Below are 12,613 nucleotides of genomic sequence, written 5' to 3' on the forward strand. Positions count from 1 at the left end.
TATCCCGAAGAGCCATTGTTAAACATTTACCAGGAAACCTTTGCAAATGATAATGGTGTGTATGTGGTCTCTGAGGGAAAATAGGTCCCTAATGGTCTAGAGAGGTTGCTACTAGATGGTACTCTTCTGTTCTCATAACTGCCAAACTTCTCTTTGCTACTAGATTCTGGACTCAACTCTGTAGTGCACTTAAATGACCGTGTCAGCTCCTGTCTGCTAAGGTGCAAGGATCAGAAAATCTCTCTTTGCTAAGAAGTCATAGCCTAAACTATGGCTCTTTGGTCTTGATCATGGCTATGACTCACTCAAGTTACTTTATAACTTAAAACTTTTTATAATCTTTTTTAATCTTATAACTTGCTAGGAGAATCCGCATCTTGTTCCAGGTCACTATCAGATTTAGTGTTAAAAAAGTTTGATTTTTTAAATCATTTGTATATAATTTTCTATGTCATTGGTATCCCTTTCAAAATAATTTTAGGTAGGTGCTTACCTTTCAACCATATGACAAATGTTTTTACTACTCATTTTAATTTTTAGAGTTTATATTATTTGAATAGGTAATAGGAGGCAAGGAAACAAAGCAAAATCTTGGGTTATCCTTTATCTTAATGCTTTGTTCCAAATTGTTGACGTTGTTATGAAAATGTGGTAACCATAGAACAGTCTTTCTATCCAATTCAATCTAATAGAATGGGAATGTCAAAGAGAGAATTGGAATTTTGGTCTCTACTGACTCCAAGTCCAGTGCCCTCCTTATATAGACTAAAAGTTCACAATAATGAATATTTATTCTTTCTTCATAGTGGTCCTTGAAGAATGGGGGGTATTTTTGCCCCTTAAATAGAGATCTTTGTGTTCAAGTTAAATGTAAAAATAGGAAAAGAGGCAAGAATATTTTCTCATTTTCTCCAGTGACCTAGAATTTAATATTATGATTCTGCTTGAAAGGAAAAATATATATATGTACCATCTAATATTTTCGGGAGCCTAATTAACAATAGCATTCTATTTCTTTAGAGATTCGAGAGGTAGCATAATGCAGTGAAAAGAGAAATGTTGTGGACTCAGATGATCTGGGTTCAAATCCCACCTCTAACCTTTATTACTTGTGGGACCTCCAATCAAATTGTTGGCTGAATAGCCATTCCTTAGTTACATATTATTCATTTCATTTTACTTTAGATTTCTTCCACCTTCCCAGTGATGTCTCCATTCTTTCCTCCTTCTTTTCTTATTTTTGAATTCCTGGCTTAAACCAACATTTTTTGAGGTTCTCAGGACATGCTCATTAATTCCAGGCTCCATTTTTCACTCTCTGAACTCCTCTATCTCCTTGCCAGTAGCCTTGCCTTAGTTCAGGGATTCTCGCTCCCCATTTTCTTGCTCATCTTTATAAATTATCTTCCCTCACTAGAATATATGCTCTTCAAGAGTAGGGGCTATTTTGTTGTTGTTGTTGTTGTTGTCTTTGTATCCCTAGCAGTTAGCACAGAAGAAAGAAACAAACACTTTCTTTCTTTCTTTCTTTTCCTTCCTTCCTTCCTTCCTTCCTTCCTTCCTTCCTTCCTTCCTTCCTTCCTTCCTTCCTTCCTTCCTTCCTTCCTTTCTTTTCTTTCTTTCTTTCTTTCTTTCTTTCTTTCTTTCTTTCTTTCTTTCTTTTTTTCTTTCTTTCTTTCTTTCTTTCTTTCTTTCTTTCTTTCTTTCTTTCTTTCTTTCTTTCTTTCTTTCTTTCTTTCTTTCTTTTTCTTATCTATCTTTATATACTTATAGATGGTGTTCTCTCTCTACAGTGAAATCTCATTAAAGCCATAGACGGTTTTACTTCCAATAAATTTTAAACAAATGCTTATTGATTGATTAATGGTATTCCCCCTGCAATCAGACTGTAGCCATTCCTACCCACCCATTCCATGGGACACCTGTCTATATCCTATCATAAGTCCAACACAAGGGATGCCCCTTCTCCACTATGCTGAAGCCTTCATTGCTTTTTCCATGAAACAAAGAGCAAGGACACCTTGAGCAAATTCAGAGATGAGTTTACAGAATTTGGGAAATGGGTTGTGGCCTGAAATGGGCTCCCAGATGTTCGTTGGATAGGACAATTGCCAACAATTTTATGTGTACCAGAGATAAAAAATCTGATAATGATTTCACAATAATAGCTCGGAAATGGGCAGCACAGGGGTACCTTATCTGTGGGTGGGTGATTACAGCAATGCTAATAGACTGAGATCATACTGGGCCAGGTCTGGGAAAGGTACCGTCATTACCATCCCCAGACACTTATAATCTGCACATGTGATTATGGTCATTTAGGAGAAGAAGTAAAAAGAATCTCATTAGACAAATGAGATTTCTTGGCGAGGCAGGCTGACTCATTACTATCAATTTGGTGCTTCCAGAAAAAACACTTCTGAATTTCCAGGACACCAGTAGACTTTTTTCCCCTTTTGAGTCAGCTTTTTATTAGCCATATGTATGGATAATCATGGAATGGTAGTACTGGAAGGGACCTCTGTGGTCATTTAGACCAACTCCTCATTTTACAGAGAAAACGGCTGAGGTCCAGAGAATGGAAGTGACTTACGAATTAATATAAGTGATAAATAACAGAACCCCACTTAATCACAGATGTAATCACAGGATTAGTATATAATGGAGGGTTGGCCAATGAGAGTCCTAGGAGTATGCACATGGAACTCATGTGGATATTTGGTGAGGCTGTTCCAGGAAGTTGGTGATGATATAGAGGGAAGAGGGCCCAGTCTACTCATCAGAGCATGCACATGGAGGAAGGATGCTCTTGACTCTTTCCTGTCTTGTTACTGGATAATGAACAGACTTTTTGGTCGGTTGCTGAACTAAAACTGAGAGTGCATAAAAAAGCAACCAGGGAAAAACTAGTTCTGTTTTCCTATTCTTGGCTATGAAATATAAGATGATTCTTTTAGATTTGGAGGGTTGGGGGATGGATAAACTTCCCCCACATTGGACCAATCCATTAGTACATGGTCTGGCAGACAATCTCGTATCTGGGACCTGAGGTTTTTTGTCTTTGACAATAAACATTGTGAGATAAAGGCTTCCTAGCATCTTTAAGTTCAGGTTTACTTTCCTCAGGGACTGAGATAGTAGAAGGGGTAGTGTGCCTTCCCTTTGGTGTAGATAGACATTTTTGAATTTTGGTTCTCACTATGTGTTTCCAGTAAATGTCCCTTTGTAAAAGTTAATTGATTTTAACTGATTAAATGATACCAAAGTATTAATCTGAGTCAAATCAATGTGTTCAAGATTATATTATCACTAGAGGTTGATATTAGGAAGAACCCATTGGAATGGGAACTTGAGGTGAGAGCACTAGAAAGCGCCTTACACCCAGAACCCTAGAACTATTCCCTTTTACCAATGTCAATGGAAGTTGGAAGCCATGGAAGCTACACAGGATTTACAAAACTCTTTGTCCTTGTTGGCATAAAACTTATTTGGTCTTCAAAGTACCCCTGGAAGGTAGGGGAACCAAGGCTACCTACATAAGGCTCAATTCAGGTTCTATCTCCTATTGGAGATCTTTCCTGCTCCATCTACCTGCAACTCTTGCCCTCAACTGAAATTATTTTTTATTGATTTTGTATGTATATACATATGTTGTGTTCACTTTACTTTGTACCTGTTGTTTCTTGCCCAGTAGGATGTTGGGTTCTCAAAGGCAAGGAATATTTTTTTTCTTTTGTTTGTGTATTTCTAGTACTTGGTATTGTATCTGGAACAGGAAGTCACAAGAGAGATGTGAAGAGAAGCAGGGAAAAAATCAGAGAGGAAGAAAGGAAGGAAGAAAGAAAGAAAACACAGAAGGAAGGAAGGAAATAAGGAAGGAAGGAAGAAAAGAAAGAAGGAAGGAAGGAAGAAAAGAAAGAAGGAAGGAAGGAAGGAAAGAAGGAAAGAAGGAAGGAAGAAAGGAAGGAAATTTCCTTAATCCTTCTACATAACTTAATCCTTGTATTTAGTTTCCCCAAAGACTCAATCTCAGACTGCAATTCTTGATTCTTAAATCTATTTTTCCTGCTTCCAAACTCTCTGTTGACCTTCAGTCTCATATCTCCATCTGCTTTTCAGTCATCTTGAACTGGATGTCTAATAGACATCTTAAACTCAGTGTCAAAAATAGAACTCATTATCTTTCCTCATAAAATCTCCTTCCCTCCTACCTTCCCTATTATTGTAAAGAATATCAACATTCTCCAGATCAAGAAAGTATATATATTAGGAGAAGAAATTAAATTCATTAATGTCCATCTTTTCTTTACTTCCTTATAAATTGTTCTTTGCTTCTCTGCTTTGTACTTTATTTACTTTATTCCCAAACCCCAAGCAAAATACAATTAAGATATGTCTACATATATATGTAGATATACACATACATACATACTCATACCCCCCTGCATACACACGTGTCCTTCCTATCCCAGCTGATTCTTTAAATTCTGTTCCATAACCTGTCTTGCTATTACTTAACCTCCCCCCACCCAAAGATCCCTCCCTTGTCTTCTTACTTCACCCTTTGCTTTCTCATCAGCTCATTCCTCTCCCTTATTTCTTTGAAGATTTTAGAGGGTGCTATATCCTTCATAAATATCTGTATACAGATAGAGATAGAGATATATAGTGTTGCCTATTGAAACCATTTCCAATGTGAGGAGGCTTTCAGAACTACAACCCCCTCTAATGCCTCTGTATCTATTCTTCCTTGGCACCTCATTTGTATAACATGATTACTATGTTTACCTTCATTCTGCCAATCTTTCTTTTGAGCTATCCTTTCCCATGATAAATAACATAAATAATTTGTCCATGTTTAAACAGTTTATTCACGTTGAGTTCCTTAAAACTGATCTTTGATGTTGGTGCTTATATGTTAAATTTTCTGTTAAGTTCAAATTTGGCTGATAGAAAGTCCTGAAAATGTGCAAATTTGTTAAAGATCCATTTTTTTTCCTCATTCAAAATTATAGATAACTTTGCTGGATATGATATTTTTGGCCACAGGTCTATTTTTTTTTTTGGTTGTTGTTGTTGTTGTTGTTGTTGTTGTTGTTGTTGTTGTTGTTGGTCGCTATGATTCCAGGACCTGAGGTTTTTATTGGAGTTGCTGATAACTCTTGTCCAATTCTAATTGTAGCTCCAGCATATTTGAATTTTTTTTCTGGTTTCTTGCAAACTTTTTTCTTTGATCTGGGGGTTTCAAAATTTGGCAATAATATTCCTGACTGTTTTCCCATACAGTATCTCTTTGAGGTGGTGATTGGCAGATTTTTTCTATTTCTACTTTCTCTTCATATTCTATCATTTCAGAACAATTTTCTTGGATTATTTTTTGCCTTCTGTATCAAGGTTGTTTTTGGTCAGAACTTTCTGGCAGTACAATCATTCTTATATTTTTTCTTCATCTGTTCTCCAGATCTGTCATTTTTCTTATAAGATGTTTCACATTCTATTCTATTTTCTCATTCTTTTTAATGTGTTTTATTTCTTGGTTTCTCCTATTTCACTGGCATTTCCTTGCTCAATTCTAATTTTCAAAGAATTATTTTCATGTTTAAAATCACATTTCCTTTTCTAGTTGGCTAAGTTTTTTCACAATCTTCTTGTTTTTCTTGAATAGTTTTTATTATTAATTTATTAGGTTTTCCTCAATGCCTTTCATTTTGTTTTTAAATTCTTTTTTGAGTTCTTCTATAAATTCTCTTTGGGTGGGTTCTTCTATAAATCACTATTTGGAGTAGAAGCTTTTTTTATGCTAAAGTGTGCTTCTCTGAAGATGAACCCCAGTCTTCCCTGTTTCCATAATATGTTTCAATGGTGGGGTTCTTTCTTCTTTGGTTCATTTCTTTTATTAAGAGATATTAGTGTAAGCACCTCTAATCTTGGAGTAGGGGGATGGTGCCTCAAGCTTTCCTTCAGTTCTCCACTCTGGCCAGGAGCCTTAAACCAAGAACTCCGCCCTCCTGCAAGTGCCCATAGCATCTCTGACCCATTGTCTCTTCACTCATCAGGTGCTGGTTCCTTCTTGTCCAGGACTGCATGTCAGTAGCACAGCTGGGCCTGGCGTTTCCAATCAGCTGAGGTTCACTCCTACTCCTGGATCCAAACCTCCAACTAGACAGTCCAGGAAGTGAAAATCTCTGCAGTTCCTGCAGAGGCCCCAGTCCCAGGGCTCCCCACCTGAAGTTTCTGTGAAGGTAACCAGAGATGTTTGCACTTCATATAGGTTAATCATCAACCCATGGTCTTTCTGAAGAAAGAAACCTTCTTGGGTTGCATCAGGAGGACCCTTGTTCTGCTCCAAGTCATTTTGATTTTTCACTGGTCTGTGTTCTATTTGTGGGAGAAATCTGGAAAGCTTGAAATTTGGCAATCTACTCTGCCATCTTCCCAGAATCCTCTCTCAGTATCACCAGTCTCCCAGTACCTGAGGTTCTCTCAGTCTAGGACTCATTCTCAACTCCTGGCTGTCTCTCACCCTCATATCTGATCTGTTGCGAAGGCCCTTTGATTTTGCACCATCTCTCTAATACAGTCCATTCTCTCTCTGACATTGCTTCCACCTTGGTGCAGACTCTTATACATGGACCACTTAATATCTTCTGGGATGGGGGAGGGTCTGACTGTCCCAAATCTCTTCCTCTCCAGTCTGTTCTCCACTCAGCCATTAAAGTGATTTTCCTAAAGCATAAATCTGAATCATGTTAATCCCCTACTCAAGAAAACCCAGTGATTCCCTATGGTTTCCAGAAGCAAATACAAAACTCTCTACTTAAAACCCTTCATACCTTAGTCCCTTCTTCTTTGCTAGTATTTTTTACACCTCACTCCCCAACATGTACTCTTCAATCCAGTGACACTAAGCCTCCTGGCTGTTTCATAAACAAGATCCTCCATATCTTAGCTCTGGGCTTCTCTTCTATAGAAGATTCTCCCTCCTCTGTTTCAACTACTGACCTCCTTGGCTTCCTTTAAGTACCAACTAAAATTTCCCTTCTATCTCAATTTTTAGTGATTCTAATGCTTAATTTACTCTCTCTCTCTCTCTCTCTCTCTCTCTCTCTCATTAGATTGTAAACTCCTTGAGGGCAGGAACTATTCTTGTCTACTTTGTATCCCCAGCTCTGAGCACACTGCCTACCATATAGTAGGTGCTTAATTAATGTTTATTGATTGACTGTTGAATTGAGTTCAGAATTCAGGCCCCATAGTGGGACAAGGCATTGGCAACTCACCTGGCCCAGGAAACTTCCCTGTTGTTTCACCTAGAGACCTCATTTGGGCTATAAGGAGCTGATTTTAATCAAGCCTGAGTACTTAATCTCTTTAGGGAGCTTCCCATGTTCTGCCTCATTGGAATTTCTTTTTCTTTCTTTTTAATTAAGCCTGCTTATTTTACTGTTGAGTGAGTTGGGCTTTAGTTTGTTATTCCCAGACTCACAAAGAGATTACTTGATGCATTGGTGAGGCACTCAGTTGGGAAATGTATGAATTTCCATATGTGCTGCAGGGACTCGGGAAAGAATTTTAACCCCAGGTAGTTTGACTTCACATCTGAGGCATAGGGTATGAGTTCCAATTAACTTTGGATCCCCAGTTCATGCTTGGAGAGATCCCACACACTTATAAGATTTCATTTGGTGCTAGACTCAACTTTTGAAAAGTGAAGGTAATTTTGTCCTCTTTTCTATATTTTTCAAACTTTTTTTAGTCTGTCTTATTTCAAGTTTTAATTTTAGATCTTTTTTCCCTGCGGTTGCTCGGATTGGGACAGACTCTTTTAAGAATCGGATAAAGGACGAACTGTGATTACACTTTTAAAAAGTCTTTTGTTGAATTTGCATAACTTTGTATTTGGGGATGATGAAACTGTCACCGACAGTAAGCCTCGGTCTTCCTGAAAGATTGCTCATTGTGGGATCGTATAAGAACCGTACTGAATGGATCATTACTGAAATTTTATTTTCATATATTTCATATATTATTTAGTAGGCTATTAAGAACCAGTTGGAACTCTTGAGTTAAGAACTAGAAGAGACACTCCAAAAGACAGAATCTGAACCTCCATTGAGAACTTTTCAGACAGATGTGCCAAATGTATACCAGTGATTTTGTGTGGACCTATAAATATTTAAGTGGGGAGTTGATCCCATGGAGATGCATGCAGCTAAATTTAACTGCCCAGGATATACCAAATGAGAAAGTCTTGAATGAGACAGAGGAGTCAAGGTGGCAAGTAAAAGGAATTAGTTGAATCTAATTCTGTGTTAACCTTCCTGTACAACAACCTAAAAAATTCATTAGACTGAGTGCTGATCAGGAAAACCAAGAAAAATTTCAGAGTGGGTAATTTTTCCAGGCTTAGGACAAAAACAAGGGAAATCTGTGGGCAGGGTAATGGACTCTGACAAGGATTGCACGTGGCATGGAAGGTTCCATTGCCCAAGGATTCAAAGACAAAGCACCAGGGCAGGTATCAGGGCAAAAATAAATCTCAAGGGATCTCTGAATTAGTGCTGGGTATAGTGAGCACTCTGTCACCTACTGCCCAGTCATAGATTCAGGACTAAGAGGAGTAGTCCTTAGTATTGGGTGGAACTATGGATCGAGCAAGGAACTTTATAGTTCTAGAAACATAACTATATGACTGATTCTGTCACTGAGTCAGCTCTAAGGTATAACCCAGTATGGACATCTGAAGTGGATTAACCAGGGCCAGAGTCCCAGATCAAAGGGGACTTATCAGATCAGTTGCTCTTAATCTGCAGAGCTTCCTAGTGAATTGATAGTGACTGAGCTCGGCAGTGGTCCTCTGAAACTCACAGACCCAAATTTAGGTTAGGAACTTACCAAATTCAAACCAGGGGGTAGTGAACAGTGGATTACACCACTCTGGGAGCATTAAAAGCTTGCAAGTTCTCAGACTGGGTTGTAAAATCAATAGAACATAAAAGGACAGCAGCTCAGACCAAACCTTCCTTTCAGAAGTGTACAGAGTCCAATATTAATGTAAAGTCCAAAGTCAAGAAGTCAAAGAATCCCCACCATAAAGAGCTACTCTGGTATCAGGAGAACTCAAGACACAAGTACAAAAGAAGACAATGACTCAGAAATATCCATAGCAAGGCTGACCAGCACAGGAAAAAAATACAGCTTGGACACAAAATCAACTAAGAATTCCTAGAAGAGTTAAACCAAAACTTTAAAAAACAGCTAAGAAACAACTTTAAAAATAAATGAGGGGCATCTAGGTGGTGCAGTGGATAGAGCACCAGCCCTGAAGTCAGGAGGACCTGAGTTCAAATCTGGCCTCAGACACTTAACACTTAGCTGTGTGACCCTGGGCAAGTTATTTAACCCCAATTGCCTCAGTAAAAAATAAGTAAATGAATGAATGAATTAATGAGAGAGGGCAGCTAGGTGGTACAGACCTGAAGTCAAGAGGACCTGAGTTCAAATCTGGCCTCAGACACTTAATACTTCTTTGGTGTGTGACCTTGGGCAAGTCACTTAACACTGATTGCCTCAGCAAAATAAATAAGTAAATAAATAAATGAGAAGCGAAGAAAAAATGGAAAATAATTAGTGAAAAGTTAGGGAAGAAAGAAATGAAGAGAATTAATACTCTGGGAAAAGAAGTCTAAAACTTTACTAAAGAAAATAACTTCTTGACAATTAGAATTGGCTAAAGAGAAACTAATGACTCTCCATGAGGCAGCAAAAATAATTTTGAAGGGTTAAAATATTAAAATATTGAAGAAAATATAAAATATTTCACAGGAAAAATCTCATGATAGTTGGTAATTAAGCCTAAAATGAGGAGGAACTGAGCTTAAAATTGGACCTAGATATTTACTAGTTGCCTGATTCTAAGCAAGTTATTTAACTTCTATTTGCCTCTGTTTCCCCATCTGTAAAATGGGGATCAAAATACAACTTATCTTTCAAGGTTATTGTGATGTTCAAAAGATGATAATTATAAAGCACTTAGCACAGTATGTGGCACATAGTAATTGCTGTATAAATGTTGTCTCTTATTGTTGTTGTTAATTAAAAATCCATTGAACTCCCTGTAATTCATAAACACACACATTTAAGAGCCTAGATATCATATATTTAAAAAATTTTTTTTTATTAAAGATCTTTATTTATAAAGCATATGCCTGGGTAATTTTTCCAACATTGACCCTTGCATAAGTTTTTGTTGCAAATTTTCCCCTTCTTCCCCCCAGCTCCTCCCCTAATATAGGTAATCCAATACATGCTAAATATGTTGAAATACATGTTAGATCCAATATATGTATACGCTAGATACCATATTTAAAAAAATAATAAAAAAGAAACTGTCCAGAGATCTTAGAACCAAAGGGCAATGTAAAAATTGAAAGAATCTATCTCTCACTCCTGAAACAAAACTCAAAATGAAATCTCCCAGAAATAGTATAGTCAAAATTCAGTGTTCTCATGTCAAGGAAAAAGATATCGAAAGCTTTCCCTTTTGGGATAATGAAAAACTATTCTTACTGATCCTTTAGTCCCCATATGCTTCTTTCTATATTACGTCAAAGAGAACTGGTCACTAAATCAAGAACTCTCTCAGTACTGTATTTAAAGCAACATCTGTCATCTCTTTCTTTTTCCTTTCTCTATATGGTTTGGCCTGCGGCATTCTCTGTAACTTGTCCCCCTCCTTTCCACTTTGGTGGCTTCTCCCAAATGGTTTGTTATTGTCCTTCATCCTTGAAAAGGATGAAAATGTTATCACTTGGGACAGAGTCAAGTCGGTGTCTGACTCTGGTTGATCAGATTGATATTAATTTGGAATGCCCTGCTGCAGGTCAGACATAAAATAGTCCCTATGAACATTTGGGTGGATTCTCTAACTTGGCACATTTTGTGTTTCTTCTGATTCAGTTCTGCTTTGCTCCTAGAACACAGCACCTTCTCTGATGAAGACACGGCATACTGGGTGGTCCTGGGCCAGTGTCTCCCATGTCATATAAGCAATAGTAAAGTTCTTAAGAGAGTCCTTTTAATCAGTTTTTTTTTTTGATCAATCTATGAACACTTGCCCTGTGTGAGTTCTCCTTAAAATAGTCTTTTTGGCAAGAGTACACGTGGCATTTGAACAATATGGCCAATCCAATGAAATTGCACTCTTTGCAGTAGAGTCAGAATGCTGGGCAGTTTAGTTCAAGAAAGGGCCTCCATGTCTGGTGTCTTATCCTGCCAGGTGATCCTTAAAACCTTCCTAAGGTAATTCAAATGGAGGAGATTCAGTTTTCTGTCATGATGCTGGTAGACTGTTCAGATTTCACAGATATATAACAATAAGGTCAGCACAATGGCTCTATAGATCTTCAGTTTGATAGTCAGTCTAATACTTTCCTCTCCCACCTTTTTCTTTGAAGACTCCCAAATACTGAGCAATTTCTGGCAATGAGTGTTTCAGCTTCATCATGTCCAGAGGACATCCCTGGAAAGTATATTGCACAGTAAGTGAACTTTTCCCCAGCATTCGCTGTAATCAATGGTTCCACGTCCATATGTGGATATATGCATTCATAGGTATGGATGGTGTGATACTGGCTGGTGGAGTACTTGTATTTTTCCTCCCAGGGTTGTTGTGAAGATCAAGTGAGATAAGATTTGTAAACTGCTTAACACATGTTTGGGACATAGCAGAAGCTTAATAAATACTTGTGATTTTCCCCTTACCACTTGGGTTTCGTTTCTTATATGACTAACCAGATTTTCTAATATGGATGTTTGCAGACTAAGAACCAACTTTATCAGTGTCACAAGTTAGGGGTGCATGAATCTGTAATGGGCTGAAGCTCGAGTTGATGCACTGAGGTCCCAAGCACATGAGGCTAAATAGTAATTGGACCATACTCTATTAATATATGCTTGGAGAAAGAATGGCCCCCGCCCACTCTTTGTGCAAGTCCTGATGTATTGTATAGGAAATGACATAGGGATGATTTTGGTGGGTGGAGAGAGAGGCGGGGAGAGAGGCAGAGAGACTGCTGGCCAAATTCGTGTGGTGGCTGCATGCATGCCTATCGCCATCCCCCTTCACCTCCACAAGGAATAAAGATCTTTCCTGACTCTGGCTGATTTTAAAATATGAGGTCATCATTGGGCGCCCAACATGGGGCTCGAACCCACGACCCTGAGATTAAGAGTCTCATGCTCTACCAACTGAGCTAGCCGGGCCCACCCTTAACTTGAATTCCTGACTCCAGCTGATTTTAAAATACACGGTCATCACATGAATCCCTAAGTTACTACTGGTTTCTTTGGGGGCAATTGTTCCCTGTAGTTTCTGTAATTTTTCTTAAAGGAAAAGGCCAGTGACAGGAGGAAGAATTCAAAGGCTTTCTAGGAGACGTGAACCTTGAATCAATTGTTCAGACAATACAGGACCAATTTCACCCAAGGTGAAATGCCTATTCAACAGTGCCACTAAGGGTTCCATATATTAAATCTCAACCTCCTGGAAGAGTATAACAAGGGTTATTGGTTACCTTATCACCTTTTAAATCTTTATTAATGCACATTCAGG

At 38.1% G+C, this 12,613-nt stretch overlaps 1 non-coding gene across 1 annotated transcript; it reads right to left on the reverse strand.

Annotated features, from left to right (window-relative positions):
• Positions 1-12,191: 12,191 nt before the first annotated feature.
• TRNAK-CUU (transfer RNA lysine (anticodon CUU)) lies at positions 12,192-12,264 on the reverse strand. Its single transcript has one exon. It is a non-coding gene; the product is annotated as a tRNA-Lys (tRNA).
• Between the last annotated feature and the right edge of the window lie 349 nt (positions 12,265-12,613).

The sequence above is a fragment of the Antechinus flavipes genome, chromosome 1 (genome assembly GCF_016432865.1).
Source record: "Antechinus flavipes isolate AdamAnt ecotype Samford, QLD, Australia chromosome 1, AdamAnt_v2, whole genome shotgun sequence".
NCBI classification, from domain to species: Eukaryota; Metazoa; Chordata; class Mammalia; order Dasyuromorphia; family Dasyuridae; genus Antechinus; species Antechinus flavipes.